The sequence below is a fragment of the Uloborus diversus genome, unplaced genomic scaffold (genome assembly GCF_026930045.1).
Source record: "Uloborus diversus isolate 005 unplaced genomic scaffold, Udiv.v.3.1 scaffold_730, whole genome shotgun sequence".
NCBI lineage: Eukaryota > Metazoa > Arthropoda > Arachnida > Araneae > Uloboridae > Uloborus > Uloborus diversus.
Genome location: NW_026558935.1, coordinates 1 through 13,871, shown reverse-complemented (window position 1 = coordinate 13,871; position 13,871 = coordinate 1).

Below are 13,871 nucleotides of genomic sequence, written 5' to 3'. Positions count from 1 at the left end.
TCAGAGTGGACTATTCCATTTCCAAAATAGCTTGGTCGAAAAAGTCAGGACTTAACTGTAGTAAAAAATTCCCCCCTTCCCGGTCTTAAAAAGTTAAAATAATATAAATTTAATATGGATAATTTAAAGATGTAAATGAAAATGCATGAAAGCATCCTAAATTAGACAAGCATTTCCCATTTTAAATTAGTATGAAATTCAAATATTAGTTGAAAATTTTTAACCACATATTTCTTATCTTAAACAAATCTGTAAAATACAGTATTTGGTGCATCTCTAATAACCATTATTTATTTATTTTTTTATACTTCCAAAAGGTTTAATATTTGTGCAGAATGTCAGATTGCATTTCATCTGCACATTATAAAACTAATTTTAAACTGATTGATTTTATTGTTTATTTTGAATTTTATTTAATTAAAAAAAATATTACTGACCTTAAAAATTTATAATATGTTTATAAAACTGAGGAATAGATTGCTTTTTGAATGTGAGATTTTTACAGTAATGAGATATGCAGACTTAAAAATATTTAAATATGATGAATAAGATAGTTCTCCATTGGCTGAGTGTCAAACTGATGTTGGTTTAGAGCTGAAAAATATTGGCGGGATTGAATTCTTCTGAAAACTTCAGGTGCTTTTTGAATTATAATTAATTTTGGACTTTTCAATTTATTTTGCACAATGTGCTGACGAAACACAATCTCACACTCTTTGCAAATACTGAAAACATCATTCGATGGATAGATAAGCTTCCCCTTAGATTTATATGAGTTTAGTGATAACGATTTTGGAATGACATTAGCATACAGTGCAGTTATGCATACTGAGCATTTCAATGAGCTGCTTAATTTTTTTGCAACAAAACCAGCAATGTAATGAATTACATCATTGGTGTATTCCGTTAAATACACACATGGAAGATCTGCATGGCTGCCACACTTCCGTCCAAGGGACGGAATTCCGTCTTTTCAAAAGTTTCGGTCATCGGTTTTTTTTCCATGTTCAAAATGATTTTTATAGATGAAACAAAGCTTTACTTTTGAATCTCTCACTCCATGGGTGTAAGACCTTCCGTCTCAGGACGGATTTCCGTCTTGGACAAAATTTTCGAGACGGAGATCGGGACGGAAAGAAATTCGATGACTTTTCTTCAGTTTTTACTCAAAAAAGAAAAATTGAGTGTTTGAAAAATATGCTTTAATATTACTGTACCGTTTCATAATCACGAATTTGCATCGACATTCTCTCGATTTTCCGACATGAACTTGTTTTATTTGCAACGTAGTGCTTCTGGAGGAGCAGCTATAGACTCGCGCCGTTTAACTTTTCATTTCCAACTCATTGCATTGCAGACCGCGGAGTTGCTCACTATTCTCCCTGATTTGTCGTCTCTATTTGAAAATTAAGCCTTTTCTCTTTGTATTTTCAATCATCCTTTCGGGGTTTTTTTTTCATTTGCATTTTTTTTTTTTTTTTTGCAAAAAATGTCTCAGAGTTGCATCTGAATCACCGATTGAGAGTGATTGCAGACGAGATGAAATGTTTACGCCTCAGAAAAGGCGTTCACATACTAAGCAAAATGGGAACTATCAGGGACTTTAAAGATTTTAATGAAAATGGGAATTTTGGAAAGAATCGGGGGGAAATTTCAAGCTGGTTTGAAACACTGAAGGGCAACAGTTCCTGCAGTTTTGACAGGTTTCTGATAAAATAATCTAAGACTTGAGGAATCACTAAATTCCAATGTCTTTCAATCTAACACTCGCTAGAATGGAAATATGGGGGGGGGGAGGAGAAAAAAGAAAGGAGAAAAATAACTGCAGCACGAATTTACGAAAAAACGCTGCTCTTGCAAAGAGGGTTAGTTCGCAAATTAACCCACGATACTGAGGTCCTAAAACGTTTGCATTTTGGACAATCTAAGAGGGGGAGGGGCTAATCAAGGGCTCTATAATGAAATATTGAAAAACTGAATTGAAAGTCATTTTTGAAGCTACGAGTGGTTCGGGATTTTTCCTCTGAAAACTGTTAAAAATTTAAAAGTCAAAAATGTTTAGGTTGTCTTTAATGATGTAAAAGTGAAGAGGAGGAGGTTTAAAAAAAATCGGAAAATGGAGTTTTTTAAAAACACTAATTTAGGCAATCTTTGGTGAATTGGTGAGAGATGGTTTTGGTATTCTAACCTAAAAATATTTTGTAGCTGATGTATTAAAAACTATTTGAGGCTATAATTAAATTTCTTAATAGGAAGGGAATTTGGGCCCCTCTCCCGAAAAGTGTTTGTAATTGAAGTCTTAAAACTTTTAGGCTGTCTTTGGCAATGTCAAGAGGGGGCTCTCAGTAGGCAAAATTCTGAAACTGGAGCCGTAAAAGCGAACCTTTAGACCATCTTGCAGTTCGGGGTCCCCCTTCCCCAAAAAAAAAAAAAAAAATTCAAAGCTGAATCATTCAGACCTTAGCTTTAGATAATCTTCAAAGACTTTCTCTCAATAAATTTTAGAACTTAAGCTCTTAAAACTTCGGTGATGAACAGGGGGGGAACCGCAAGTTTAAGTCAAATTTAGTGAACTTAGAGGAAAGAGCTCGAAATTCGGGGTAGGGGGTAGGGAGCTCTCTCCCCCGAAAATTTCTCCATGCTGAAATATTGAAAAGCTATTTTGGCCATTTTTGAGTGAATTAAGAGTTAGGGAATTGAGGGGGGGGGGGGGCTATCTTGGAACATTTTCGAAATTAGTCTTAAAACTTTGGCGATGTGAGGAGGTGAGTTGCTCTTACAATAGAATAATAAATCTTGAACACAAACTTACACTGCGTTTAATAACCACAAAGAGAGGGGGGAAGGGGGTATTTTGCCGCCCAGCCCGAAATATTTCCGTTTCTGAAATTTTAAAAGCTCTATTTTGGACTATCTTTGGATGACTTAAGGGGGAAGGGATTAGGAAGCTTCTTTCAAAAAGTTTCCAAAATTAAAGTATTAAAACTTTTAGGCGGTCATAAGTCATTTTTATAGCTGGGGGGGGGGGGGGGTACTGTTCCTAAAAACAAATTTAGAAACTAAAGCCTTAGAACTCAAATTTAGGATATTTGTGGTGAATTCAGAAAAAGGGGTTCAGAAGTTTTCTTACGAAAATTTTTTGATGCTGAAATATTTAAAACGCTACTTTAGACTATATTTGAGTGCCTTAAGAGGGATGTGATTCGGGGCCCCTCCCTGGGGTGAGGATTCAGTTCCCCTATTGCTTTTTTTAATTAATGAATATTGGAAACAGTACCTTGTTTAAAAAATGTGTCTACTTCACTGAAGTGGTTTTTTTGTGGCTAATTTCACCACCTGTTATCTTATAAAAGAATTCTTTTTCAAATGAAGACTGTGTGGGGGAATGGCACCAATTTATTATAATTAGTCACGCATACCCTTTCCTTCTTTTCTGGTTTGTTGGAGCTACCTTGGGTAGACTTTCCGATCATAACTGAGTTATGTTGCAAAAGTGAAATCTTATGTCCCAAGCGATTTTATTGCTGCAATAAAATGTTTACGATCGGCAAAAAACTAGCGGCGGGGAGCCCCGAACGCTTTTACCCCTAACATTATCCAACATCGTCTAAAATTGCGTTTTTGGAACTTCAATTTCGAAATATTGCCGATGGAGAGTTCCTTAACTCCATCCCTTCGATAATGCATTCAATAAGCGTATAAACGTTATGAAATATGAACTACAATTTCGTTTTTAAAGCTTTAATTTCGGGCAGAGTCCAACCCCCCCCCCTCTTTTTCTAATATTTTTGAAGGTCACCCAATATTGTGATTTTGGGACTATCGGTTTGAAAAAATTGATGTAAGAGTCCCTGAACCCTCCTTTCCCTGAACTTTACCAAAATGGCCTACCATTGTGTTTTTTGTACTTCAATTTAAAAAATTTTCTGGGGGAGAGGTTGCAGAGCCCACGTTATTGGTGGTTTTTAGGTTTTTTGGAATCACGATATCAAAACGTTTAAATATTACAATTTAAACTAAGTTCATGTTGTTAGAAAAATCAAAAGCTTAAAATTCAAATGAAACAGATTCCAAAACTGGCATATTTAAAATCTCCAACATTTATACACATAAATTTTTCTTTAAGCACACAGGGGGGGGGGGGGTGGAGCTGAAAATATTTTCCGTCTTGAACACATCACCAAACTTGCACCCATGTTAGAGACGTACCGAGTAGCACTTTGGCCGAGTAGCCGAGTACCGAGTACTCGGCCTTTCACTACTCGGCCGAGTACCGAGTTACCGAGTACTCGGCCGAGTTACCAAGTACCAATTATGTTTTAAGAAGAACCACCCACACACATGTGATGAATTTTGAACCTATTGGAATAGTAATATTGACCTCCTTGTCCATATAATAGTTTTTAAAACTTAAATTCCTCCTGAAATTTAATTACTCATTGTATAAACAATTGTGTTTGAGTCACAAATTTTACAAAAAAAATATTTTTAAAATTAAAAATAAATAAATAACAGGTATGATTAATCAAGTTAGAATTAAAAAAAAATTACAGTAAAATCTCTCTAATGCGTTCACTAACAGGACAATTTTTTTTGTCAGCAATAGAGAGGTGTTCGCAGGACACAGGTTTTATGATGTTTTTTGCATTGGAACTAGGGAATTAAAAATTGTCCGCATAAGAGGGGTTTCACTGTATACCAATCAATTACAGTTCTAGTCCGCCAAACATAAATAATTTTTAAAAGCAGATAAAACAAATGTGCAGAAACACTGCAGACACCTGTTTCTGCCCCCTCTTCGTTACAAGGAACGTCTTTTTCAATGCATAACATGTGAGCTAAAGAATGTAAGGACATTCGTCAAAAAAATCCGACTCTTGTCGGATGCATTTAAATTCACGAGCTCCCATTTTGTGCATTGAAAAAGAAATTCCTTGTAACGCCAAAACACGTGCCTGCAGTGTTCCTGCACTGTGCTTTTAACGTTGTTTTATTTCCATTTATTTTTTAAGCAAAGGTATTTTTATATTTTTTATGACTAATTTTTGTTTGTAGCAAAAATCTATTTTTAATATAAAAATTCCATATTTTCTATACTTACCTTTTTTGCATAATTTTTAATAAATAAGTTTTATTAACTTTGGGGACATTAAAATAAAGATTTATTCCATTGAAGCATTACAAACTTCATTATTCTCAAAATTTTAATTTGATTTATGAATTTTAATTGTAAATGATTGTAGAATATAATGCTTGCTATTTTTTTTATAAATTTTAGTATCTGTCGTGGACAATATTCAATTTTTTGCAACTACTCGGAATTGGCCGAGTATCTGATCAGAATTTGGCCGAGTACCGAGTACTCGGCAAATTGGCCGAGTACCGAATAGTTACCGAGTACTCGGTACGTCTCTAACCCATGTCTCACTCTCAAAAAAGGTCTTATTCTTCTGAGGACAAAAAACCGGCCCATCTGCTAAAGTTAAAAAGATAAGCTTTTTTTCCCCAAAAAATAACTAAGATACTCAATCTGTTGATTTCAACCATTCTTATCTTAATCTGGAAAGTTTTGTTAAAAGTTTTTATCACAATGCATCTTATAGCCAAGAATCTCCTACCTGAATTTTTTTTTAATTACTTTTTTTGTATGAAATATGAACTATACAATCTGAAGCTTTTTTTTCTGCAGTAACAAATAGTAAGTTTTTTATTTGTATTTTATTATTAGGTTTTTTTTTCAACTTTTACCTCCTAAAAATCTTGGAAAATGATATGTTATTTTTTATTTAGGTTTGAATTTTTACTTAATCTTAAAATTTGGTTTTACTATATAGTTACAGCATCAAAAATTAGCATTATATATGTCTAAAACATCAAACAAACTAAGCGCTAACATTTTGGTGGCGAAATGGAGCCACGCGCTTTTCAGTCCTGTATTTTTAGAGTGGCACCCATGAAGATCTGGCTCATCAACTGATTCATCAACTTCCACCATTGATGTTTGTGGGGTAGTAATGTTAATCACTTTCTTGGAACTGGACACAGCTAAAATTTTTATGTCTGTAAGCGGAACACAGTTCCCGGAAATATTTGCAGAACACTTTATTTCTGTGTTCACAAGTAACTTCCAGTAGGCAGAAACGAAACTGACGTGCAGTCGGATTGTCATTGCTGCCTCCCTGGAACCTAACAGCAGAAAACAGCAGCTCCACATGATCTTGACTCAACTTATACATAGGAATGTACGAGAGAGTGGGGCACTCGGTAGAAATCCATGTTCTGACAATAGCTTCAAAACTGTTAATACATATTAGAAAACCAAGGAAACCAGTTTTCCTTCTGAATTCCAAAATTGGGATACCAGCACGGCTTTCTTTCAGGGAAAGAATGTGTGATTTTGCTTTTTGCATGAAGTTTAAGTATTCATTTAAATTTTCTTTGGAAACAGCCTTCTTATAGCCTTGCTGATGTATTGACCTAGGATTCAAAATGTCAAAGAGAGTATTAATTATTCTTAAAAATTCAGTTGTAGCTTCACTCCCCTGAAAATCTTGTAATTTAAGTTTGTTGTTACAAAAGTCAATGGAATCAGCTACGCTTGAAGTAAACAGCTGCGCCGCCAACTTCACTTTCATTTTCTGTTTCGAAAAGTCTATATGCCCTCCTCTCAACTTATTTCCTAAGTGGAGATCTTCAATTTCCTGTAAATCATTGAGTGCCTCCACATATTTCCAGTCAATCTCTGTAGAGAAAAGACTCTTTTTCTCCCCAAATGTGTTTCTTACAAGCTTCAACATATGTGGTTGATCTGGGAAAACTGCTATTTGTTTATCCGAGTCACTAGGATGAGGGAAACAAGTTTTCAATGAATTGACATCATCAAAATTGCATCCCAGTTGCTTTGCCATCGAGAAATTGGTTGAGAGGCCATCAAAAGTTAATGACGCTACATTGACTGTTTTCATGCAAAAGAGATAAGCAGTGTTTAACGAGCATGTGTTTTTGGGTGGAGCTCAATCTGTCTGTCAAAAAATAATCAATTGGTAACTTAAAATGACTATTGACGCATACCAAGAGCAAAACGAATGCTTCCTTAGCCAATGGCAGACCATCATCAGCATTATCATCAAATCCTAAGTTTATTAGGCCATGAACTTGTTTACCATCAAATTCTGCTTGCTGGCGGATAGACATTTCATCCATTATTATAGAAAAAACCAAGGGATTAGGCGAATTTCTAATCTTCAATGATAAAGCATCAATTGCTTCTTTTGTGAAACCTGCTGCAGCGTCGATGTGTTGGTACCAGCGACTTAAAGTTTTCTGCTGTTGAAGAGCTAATCCAAATGTAGAGCGCACATACTCGTATGCCCTTGGTGAGTAAAAGCTTAGGTTCAATGCGAATGATCTCAATTTCTCTGAGTACTTTTGAGGCAAAGGACATTTGGTTACAGTCGACAGCTGGCGGTTTATAAATTCTTTATTAACAGCAGAAACTGTTGACTATATGTCGAAAGCATCATGATCTAAAAACTTTCTCTCTTTAAGATCAGCAAGCAACTCTGACAAACTATCTATTTTTTTCTCAAAGCGACAGACTTTTTGTTGCAAAACTTTAAGCTTTTTATCTATTTTTCCAATAATTTCACTAAGTTCCACTACTTTACGCTTGTATGTTGCTTTGGTAGGGGATTGTGATGAACTGAAGGTTAACTCTAATTCAGTAGTAGGCCTCAGAACTGTTGGCTACCCCTAATTCAGGAGTAGCTGACTGTACTTCAGCCTCAGAGTTGGGAGGAGCAAAGGCCCTTTGCATCGGTGGCTTCCGAGTTTTTGTCACCTAAAAATATAAAAAGGAAAATAATTTATTTGAGAAAAATAACATTAAAGCTCCTCCGAGCTAGCTTCAAACCATTTAGGTTAAAGATATTTATCACACATTGTTTTAGACATCACGTTCCCAGATAATGGAATATTCTACCAACTGGTGTCATTTTTCATGAAAAATTGGCTTCTCAATTAAGCAAGCATCAAACAGGACACCTTTGTCGCAGGGTAGGGATTGTATGTGCTCAAAATCCCAATCAATTTGATTTCAGTGTAAAATAAATGATATCAAGTAATTAACCCAATAACTCACAGAAATGATGAAATACAAAATTTAAATTTAAACAAAACTTTTCATATAATAATTTTTTATATAATTACTCCACAGACGCTGTTTCCACAAATGTGCATGAAAGAGTGTAAGTAAATGTGAGATTTTCAAATCTAATTAAAGATCTAATTAAGCACCCTGCATCTTTTTCTATCTGGAGGAAAGACTACATCCAACTATTCTTTACCTACTAATAATAAAGCTGAAAGTTCCTCTATCTGGATATCTGAATGTCCGGATCTCTGTGACGTGCATAGCACCTAGACCGTTCGGCTGATTTTCATAAAATTTGACAAAAAATTAGTTTGTAGCAAGGGGGTGTGCACCACAAAGCGATTTTTTTTGAAAATTCGATTTTGTTCTGTTCCAATTTTAAGAACATATTAACGAGCAAATTATCATATCAGGGACGAGTAAATTACCAAATTATCATAACGTGGAACCGTAACATGGGCAAGCAAATTGGCGAGAAATTTACTATCCATTATTTCTAAATATACAGGCTAACAAAATGAACTTTTAATTTTCTACTACAGGCAACGCGGTGCACGTACCATTGGTAAAATATAAAATGTTCCTCACCTATACTGAAACATGAACATTGGAAATTTTAATCTTACAAAATGTTGTGATTATACAATGTGCACCCATAATGATAGCTCCGTAACTGACAAACAACTAAAACTAAGTTAATAAAATAACAATTCCAGGATTTGTACACAATTCCTTAAATCAAAATCCAGGGTCTTGAAAAATGCCAACAGTATCCAGGGGTCTGGCCAGAGGATATTTGGGTCTGTTAACGGACCCTTCACAAAATTCCGATCAACCAAAACGGACCTTTCACAAAATTCCGATCAAACAAAACGGACCTTTCACAAAATGTCGATCAAACAAAACGGACCCTTCACAAAATTCTGATAAACAAGATCGGATCTTTCACAAATTGTTTATTGAAAGAGCAAAAGCAAAATAACGCATATTTCTGTGTATAAACCATATTTCTGTGTATAAACCGATAATTTTTGGAGCCTTTTTTGAAGTCAAATTAGAGGGATCAGCTTATACTAAATCGGCTAATTTTGAAAAAAAAAAAGAAATCGGCACTTTTGCGATGCTATGCTCCTGCAAGTGATAAGTAATTGCTACTGCCAAATAAATATAATGGTTGTTTGTTTTATCACAGCTAATTAGCAGCAGTGTTGTTGTAAACTTTTCTGAAAAGGCATTGGTAAGCACTTTTCTCCCCCCCCCCCGGCTCATGATTTAATAAACAATAATAATATGTGTCTGCGAAATGAACTTAGAACTGCAAAGGGATAGATAGTAAGGGTGGGGAAAAAATATCTCTTCAGATAGGGTTACCAACTTCAAAATTATCACCACTTAGCGTCTGGCATTGAACCTTTATAATGACTTGATTAGAAAATATTCTTATCATTTTACCAGCTTGTCAATATTTGCGGTGCAGTGCGATGTTTAATTGTTACTTTGGGTGAAAATTATATGGGTTTTGATTTTTCGATGCTAATAAGGATAATTAACTTTAAATAAACTCTTTTAATTACCGTTTTTTTTTTCTTTAGATGTCTACATTTTGAAAAATGCAATCTTTTAATATCCGATATGAGAATCATATTTTGTTGTTTTTTCAAGCTAACTTCGCTTTATTAGGATGCAAATAAATGAAAAGTCTCTTTATTTCTGTTCGAACTCTCATTTCAAGTTTTTAAAGCAAAATTCCATTTTCTGTTATGAGTCAAAAATTAAAATGCTGAATATATTTTTTTTTTTTTTTTTTTGCGTCAACTGTGTCAACAGATATTAATGAAATGTTTATCATAGGAACCTAAAATGCAATTTTAAAATAATTTTATCAAAAATATTTCTTTTACAAGCCGTTTTTATACTTTTGATGCCTTCACTTTGAGAATTGCGATCTCTTTGCATCCACTATGGGAATCCGATTTTTCGCATTTTTAATGTTTATTACGCTTTGTTAAGAGGTAAACAATTAAAATATCTTTTTATTTTTGTTAAAATCACGAAATTTATAAGTTTTAAACGAAATTCTGTGTTTTTTAAGAGTGTCTTGGGTCAAAAAGTTAAATACTGAACCCTATTCTGAATTTTATTTTATTTATTTATTTTTTTGTTAGTTATTTTAAATACTGTACAGAAATATTTCTAGTATAATTTAACATAATGTAGAATGGTAGATAAATATTGATACTTGAGAGAGCGATGCCACCCCCCCCCCCCGGCAAATATCAGATAAACACTCCCGAATGATTTTTTTCGACATAGAAGAGTAAAACACTCAACTTTAAGTTTAATTGATGCAGTTTGTGCCATCTCTAAATTCTAAAATTTCGTTTTAACAAAAAAAAATTTTTTTTTGCGAAATTATTTGATTTTTCACAAAATTAATTCATTTTTCACAAAATTATTTGATTTTTCACAAAAAACGGACCCTGTGAAAAATCCTGGACAGACCCCTGGTATCATTTGGAAATAGAGACGTACCGAGGAGCACTTTGACCAAGTACCGAGTACTCGGCCTTTCACTACTCGGCGGAGTGTACCGAGTTCCAATTATGTTTTAAGAAGAACCACCGACACACGTGACAAATTTTGAACTCATTGGAACAGTAGTATAGACCTTCATGTCCAAGTTTTTAAATCAAAATTCAAACTGAAATTTAATTATGCATTGTTTAAAATATTTTATTTGTGTCATTAATCCTACAAATAAGTTATTTTTTTAATTAAAAATAAACAAATACATAAAAGGTAGGATTAATCAAAAGAATTAAAACAAATTATATCAATCTATACTTTTAGTCCACCAAACGTAAATAATTTTTAAAAGCAAATGAAACAATGTCAAAAGCACAAATGTGCAGGAGCACTGCAGACAGGTGTTTCTATATTACAAGGAACATCTTTTTTAGTGCATAAAATGAGCTAATGAAAGTAGAAAAACCTGACTTTTGTCGGATGTCTTTAAATCCATAAGCTCACATTTTGTGCATTGAAAAAAGTATACCTTGTAATGCCAAAACATGTGACTGCAGCGTTCCTATACATTTGTGCTTTTAGCGTTGTTTTACATTTTAAGAATAGGTATTTTTATGCTTCTGAAAAATAATTTTGTTAGTGGCAAAAATCCATTTAATAATATAAAAATTTCATATTTTCTGTACATACCCTTTTTGCCCCATTTTTAATAACAAATAAGTTTTGTCAACTCTGGGGCATTAAAATATAAGATTTACTCCATTGAAGCATAATAAACTTCATCGTTCTCAAAATTTAAATTTGAATTGTAAATGATTGCAGTATATTCTATGCTTGCACTTTTGTATTAATTGCAAAATCTGCATATTCAATTTTTTACAACTACTCGACATTGGCTCAGTACCTGATCAAAATTTGGCAGAGTACATCATAGTTACCATGTACTTGGTACATCTCTAGTTGGAAGTGATACATTGGCGCCAACAAATATATACTTTTCAATTACTTCTATAAATCAGAAATTAAAAATAGGGCTGCCATCACTGGTTTTCAAGATTTATGACTCATCATGAAATTTCAGTTGAGTTCAGGATATTATTGAAATTTTTCAAGAATGAACAGGAAAGTTTTAACTGAATATTCAAGATTCGGTGCAGCTCTACATTTGTCAATATTTTGTGACAAATGTAGAGCCAAGAGACAAATGTCTTAGGTTAAATTTGTTTTAAGTTTCAAGTGTCTTCATTTCCTTCATTTTCTGGTTTCAAAATTAAGTACCACAGCTTGCTCCTCAATAGTGTGATGGCTTTTGCGGCAATTCTATTAGAAAAACAAGTTTGATTTTTTTTAAATAATAAGAGCATAAAAATAAGGACTTTCTTGTAATGGTGCATTAAAACAAGGACTTGTTAGGTACAAATAAGGACGTGTACGAATCCTGCATTTCACACAACAAAATTTTAATACCTTTTGAAGATGAGATGGAAAAGCAAAGATCGACCACAGCATTTTCTCGTAACCTCACACACGAAAGAGAAGTTCGATCAATCATATCTTCGGGAAAATGCTTTGCTGAATTCTGAAGGCTTCCAGTTTTCACGACAAACTGCTTTCACCCATAAATTTTTGTGGGTTTCGTCCTTTGGGAAGCTGCACAAAACAAAACAACATTTAAAATAAACATTGAATACAAAATGTTTTCTTAGTTATTTAAAAAATATATAGTTAAATCTTGTTGCAGTGAACTTCAAGGGGTCGCAATTTTTTTTTTTTTTTGTAATGGATTTCAAACAATGTAATTGCAATGTTTGTATACCAAGTGCCAATCGAATATTCGGAGCATGCCGTGTTACGGCAAGAGTGTTTAAAGAATCACTGAAACACAAATGCGAATTCAGTTTTCTTTTGACAATCTTTTTTCAGTCATTCACTACTTTCTCATGAAAGTATTAAAAGAACCGAAAGTTTTTGTAGCGCGAAACTTAGTTGTACTTTTGATATCATTGTACTTTTTCTGCTAAATATGATTTTGAGGAGGCAATGTACTTCGCTTGATTGCCTAACATTGACAGATGAATGGGAAACTGATGAATAAACAATTGTAAGGATTTGAGAAGACATTTCCAAGAAGCCTTGAAACGTTCCTCCGTTCCTGTCAAAGACACCCACAGGGTACTAATTGTACTAAACACTTAAGATAGGGCTCGATTTATGACTCTCGTTTGCAAACAGGGACGAGTGGAGACGAGCACTGAATAGTTGTTTGAAGAAAGAAGTCGTTTTCTATGTTCATATTGAACTATTTTATCTTTCAATACATTAGTAAAAGGGCGGCTTAATTTTTTTCACTTTTAGAAAGTCAAGATTACACGATTACAAGGGGAAATTATGGGTTATTTTACTTAGATTACAATTAGGCATGAAAATCCTGATTATGATTTTGATTACGGGAGTATCCCATCGACAGATTACGATTACGTAATCGGCGATTACTCCAAGCCTGATATATATATATATATAATAATAATAATAAAAGTGAAATAATCTAATTTGCATACTAGGTGTTTGTTTTGTTTCTATACTGTTCTTTTAATTTTCGGGTTTCGTCGATTCCACGATGTACTTGTCTTGTTGCTATAAATTGTCTTACCGCACCTTCTTTCTTTATTATGGGCTTATGTACAAATAATCGTTGTAAAATTTGATCTTTGGCTGACACTGAAGCTAGTGTTCATTTTGAGGGTAACTTTTGAAAGCAACATCATCTTGTTTATCTTATTAAATGTCTTTCCTGAAATCTATGTTAATTGGACAAACTAGGAATTCTCTAAATATTCGTATCAACAATCACAGATATGATATACTTTCGTTCAAAAACAAAGAAGACAAAGAACTTCAGCATTTTCAATTTCACAGTTTTGATAAAATTTCTATTTCATATATATATATATCCCTAATGGAAAGGTCCTGTATGTGAAGTAGCAGTCGAAACTTCGGGCATTAATCACATAACATTCAAAAACAGCCAGTAAATATGCCTAATCTCAGATAATTTACCTTTAAATCCAGAGCATTTGATCAATCAGTGTTGAGCCGTGAGTTCGTACGAAAGACATTTTAAACACTACAATTTGTAAAACAAATTTAAATGCACAAATCCTTTGTAATGATCATTTTAACCGTTATTTAAAAC